Source organism: Meles meles, chromosome 2, assembly GCF_922984935.1.
Source record: "Meles meles chromosome 2, mMelMel3.1 paternal haplotype, whole genome shotgun sequence".
NCBI lineage: Eukaryota > Metazoa > Chordata > Mammalia > Carnivora > Mustelidae > Meles > Meles meles.
In genome coordinates, this window is record NC_060067.1 from 41,125,503 (window position 1) to 41,130,891 (window position 5,389).

A 5,389-nucleotide genomic window follows, 5' to 3' on the forward strand; every position below is an offset into this window, starting at 1 on the left:
ATATGCAGAACCATCAAATTCCAGCCAGGTCTAAAATGACTGCGTTTGGGGCACCTGGGTGGCTCAGTCCTTAAGCATTTGCCTTGGGCTCAGGGCCTGGCATCAGGCTCCATGCTCTGTGGGAAGCTTTGCTTCTCCCTCTCTCACTCCCCCTTCTTGTGTTCCCTCTTTCACTGTGTCCTTCTCTGTCAAATAAATAAATAAAATCTTAAAAATAAAATAAAATAATAAAATAAAATGACTGCTGATCGCATTAAAAATCAACCGGATGCAGGCCAACTGTGCATGTGGTCTCAGAAAATATCCTTATGACCATCCAGTTTCCTTTTTTTTAGAAGGCATAAGCTTTTCCCTGGACATTATCTGGTAAAATATAATGATCCCAGTCCCAGGAAAACATTGTTAGTTGCTTTTTCTGAATGGTAGAATGCTGTGTTTGTTTTTTGTTTTTACTCTTTACAATATTTGAGTTAAAATTCAAATTTCAGAAGAGTTCTCTCCTGCTTAGTTGAGTCCTTGAACAGTGACATGTATTTTGTGTCTTAACACTGCCATATCTCTTGAAGATTTCTGGGGGAAAGAGATAAAAATAAAACTATGTATAGAATTAATAACAAATACAGAGGTTCTAATCTTAAAATGTTCACTGTTTCCATTTGACTTTGAAATCAGACATTGACACTCTATAAATATTCAGTTGATACAGCAAAATAAATAAAATGGTAGCATTTGCTTTAGAGTTAGAAAATATACATGCACAACAAGAGATTTAAGTATGCCTGACCTGTGTTATTCCTTTCAAAATACTTCTTTATGTTAAAAAAAAAAAGGCATTCTACATGATTATTAGCTTCAGAGCCGTTTAAAGTACTTGAAAATAAGTGTATTACTTGAGAATAGCACATAAAAGAGGACTGTCAGGACTTGGTGAAATTTTATTAATGACTCAGGTGATATAATAAAACATCCTACCCAGTGAAAGCTCAGATCTGTTTGATAAGAATGATATTTTAAATTGAAAATTAGATATTCCTCAGGGGATTTTGCCCTTTTGAAAGAAATAGTGAGTAGAAAAAAACCTACCTTTCTTTCAATATTAAATTAAATGTCACCAAAGTCACCAGTACCTCCAGTTTCTTTTAAGAAAATCCAAGTAATTGGAATTCCAAGAACTCTGCAAACTTTTTTATAAAAATAAATAAATGATTGAATTTATGTATGAGATACCAAATTTAAAAGAAATCTGACCATTGCAAAAATGTAGTTAGATAAGCATATATTAAAATGAATAGCTAAGATTTTTGCCTTAAATGGAATCAATACTTGGTTTCGTCTCCTATATAGTCTACAATAATGGTTATCCTTTTTTTTTAAAGATTTTATTTATTTATTTGATAGACAGAGATCACAATTAGGCAAAGAGGCAGGCAGTGAGAGAGAGAGGAGGAAGCAGGCTCCCCGCTGAGCAGAGAGCCCAATGTGAGGCTCTGATCCCAGCACCCTGGGATCAGGACCTGAGCCAAAGGCAGAGGCTTTAACCCACTGAGCCACCCAGGTGCCCTATAATAATGGTAATACTTTAAGAGAAGTGAGGTAGGCAGGATTCTAACATGGCTATGAATATTCCTATCCTCCTGGTGTATGCATTCTGGACAATTCCCTCCTGTAAAGTATGGACAGAGCTGTAATCATGGTAGGATAACACTCTGATTTTGTTCCTAATCAGCTGACTTTGAATTAATCAACGAGTTAATCAAAAAAAGGGAATGGGCCAGACTTAATTAGGTGATTCCTAAAAGATAAAAGAAGCATTAGTGGAGGGGTGCTTAGGTGACTCAGTGGGTTAAAGCCTCTGCCTTTGGCTGAGGTCATGATCCCAGAGTCCTGGAATTGAGCCCCGCATCAGGCTTTCTGTTCAGCAGGGAGCCTGTTTCCCTCCCTCTCTCTCTGCCGGCCTCACTGCCTACTTGTGATATCTGTCAAATAAGTAAATTAAAAAGCTTTAAAAAATTTTTTTAAATACGAAGATGAGTAAATAAATAAATAAATAAAATATGGACACTCTGGGAGCTATTCTTGACTGAGACTGCTGACTCAAAGAAGAATTAATATAGGACACATTTCATTCCTTTAAATACTTTACAATCGGCTGGACAGATAAAATTAAGAACAAAACAAACAGCTGAAGCTGGCATGTAATCAAAATTGCAGACATGTTTATATTGAATGACAGAACATCAACAGTACATCATCAGAAATGTATTATTATGGCCATAATGCACCCACACTAAAACATCCAAATGAATTACATATATTTTAGAAATATTTCATTAAAATGACCAAAACAACAAGTTGTTTAGTTAACTTCAGTTTACCAGACAACTCAATTAGTTAAACGTTTTGGTTAATTATGGGTTTGTAACGGTATATTTATTTCTTCCACGTGCATTGGTGAGATTAATATCTTACAACCAGTCAATTCATTTCCATTCAAAGTCACTTATTAGGTAGCTAGCTATTCCATATAAGATTGTGTCGGAATAAATAAGGAATGCTCCCCACCCAAATGACATCTATAATTAGAGACGCATAAGGAAAAGAATTTAAAACAATGTGGTAAAACTCCTATAAAAAGAGGATAGAGAAAGTGCATTTGACTCAAGCTAAGAGGTCAAGTAAAAATCCTGGAGGAGATGACATCTAACAACTGATGCAGAAAATAACGTGGGAAGGAAAGGACATTCTAGTGGGAGCAAAATGGATCAACAAATAGAAACTCTGATGGAATCTTTGGGAAAATATATGTAGTTTAGGCTTAATTAGATTCTAATACAAGGTAGAAGGTGGCAAAGATAAGATGGAAAGGAAGGTGAAGACCAGATAATGAATGGCTTTATGCGTCACATAAGGAGGGAAGACTTTACGCTGCAGTCAAAGGGAATAATGGGAAACACAAAAAAGGAGAAGAGAGTAGTAATTAATATTCCTTAACTATGGTCTTGTTGACACTTGATATTAATAAGTGTGAAAGCAGTGTACATGTTCAATTTTATATTAAAAGTAGTTTTAGTAACCTATAGCCCTCATAATGAGAATGAGAATCAATAAGCACTATATTAGAAGAGAAGAAATTCTGAAAATTTAGGCTGTGTTACTGAAATGCATATTCATGATCATAAAAATGAAGTTAATAGTGAACATGAAAACTTCACATAATTATTAAATTATGAGTTAGAGCTTGCAAATCTAGAAGACTTATGTTACGAAGTTTCATATAATATATAAAGCATCCATAAGAATAGCTCCTTTTTATAGCTGTGAATGTTCAATAAGTGTATGTTGTGAGCTGACCTAGATTATACAAAGAACAAGAATGACAAATCTAGGTTGAAGGCCAGAGCAGTTTCAAACTTAATCCACTACTCTGTATAGTGAATCATGCGACTTTTGAAGAACCTTGCTAATTCCATAGGAGCTTATGTTATGCTAGTTTATGTAATTGATCCTGCATAAAAGACAAAAATACTGATGGCTCAGCACTCCACATATCTGTGGTTGTTGTATCCTCCTGGATAATTGCATGAGCAAAGAAAAAAAGACATAGCTTCCTCCTCACTCTTTCCTTTAAACATTAAGCAAACAAACAAACAAACAAAAGAACACACAAAGGAATTCCAGTCTTTTGATAAATAAAATAAAGATATAACTAAAGAACAGCGTTTTTCAAGTTTACTTTTATAACAATCATATAACTGGCATTATGCATTCAGATAAACAAATTAAATTACTGCATTTAAAAAAATGCAAACTAGTTGCATTTGAGTAATTAAATATATTCAGCTCCTAAAAAAAAACCACCCAACTACATAATACAAGATCTGGAATTTATTCTGTATGTCTTTGCTGTTCTTTGCATTCAATTCTTTCTGACATCTAATGGGAATCTATATAAACCTAAAGTAAAATAAGAACATTGTGTTTGGAAATAAAATGTTGATAGCTTCTTTTATCTCTCTTTTTTTTACAAAGAGTGTGCGTAAAATGCAATCATATTTAAGGAGATAAAGACATTCATAAGTAAAGATAGAAATCTGAAAATTTTGATATGTATGAAAAGAGATTAAAAAGTATGGAATCATAGATGAAATTCATATGACTAAAAATAGTTTATAGATTTTTAGAAAACAGATGTAAATGGTCCTGAGATTCAGTAGAATTAGGAATATCAAAATATTATATTAAAATACCAAAATATTAAAATTATTGATATATAAATTAATATCAATTTTACAGAAGTTTGAGAGTCATTATTACAACAATCACTTTTAGGCAAAAAAGGAAACCAGAGGGAAGAGTAAGAGCTTCATTTGCCTGGATCTGAATTTTGCAATGCAGAGAACCCAATGATCCACTTGAACAATTTATTGAAATTTTTATTTATTTTTGAACAATTTGTTAAAAATATTTATTTATTTATTTATTTATTTATTTATCAGAGAAAGAGAGTGACCGCATGAATGAGAGGGGCAGAGGGAAATGGAGAGAAAAACTCAAGCAGATTCTTCTCTGAACATGGAGCTCACACAGGGCTTGATCCCATGACCTTGAAATCAGGACTTGAGCAGAAACCAAGAGTTGGCTGCTTACCTGACTACACCACAGAGATGCCCCTCTACTTAATTTCCAAAAATATTAGTCATTAATAATTAATTATCAGGACTCCATTACTAAATAAACAATGCTTACCAATGTCAATATGCAATATATTAATTTTTTCCAGTGCTTGTTTACTGATCATTTACACTAGCTATTCTGACAAAGCAAATTCAAATAACCAGAGATTCATATTTAGTACTGAACCATCAGTTGTTTTGTGAAGTTAAACACATAAAACTAATAATTTTGTAATCACAGTTACATAAAATATCTTTTTCAAATTTATTTTTGTAATATGTCTTCAGGGGCTACAAACTACAATAATTTACATATGTTTAGGTACTCCAGGAGAATCTCTGAAATAATGTCAGGATTCAGATAGGTTTATATTTAGCAAAATTTTTATAAATTTATGTTGAATTTTTCAGCGAAATTTAAAAATTTAAAGTATAGGTACCAATGTATTTTTCAAATAAGACTTCCCCCCCCAAGTATTTTCAAGTTAAACTTTTTTTTTTTTTTTAGATTAATGAATTGCTTTGTCATGGTGGTCTACAGTTTCTTCTTTAAGATAAGATCATGTAAAAGGATTTGTACTAACCACAGGTACATTCAAAATCCAAAGAAATAAAATAAAAAAAGAAAGAAAAAAAACCCAGATTCACATTCACTTTGTCTCAGGCACAGCCATTAACATGCCAAGAATTTTCTTGCCTTCAGGCCTTCATATATA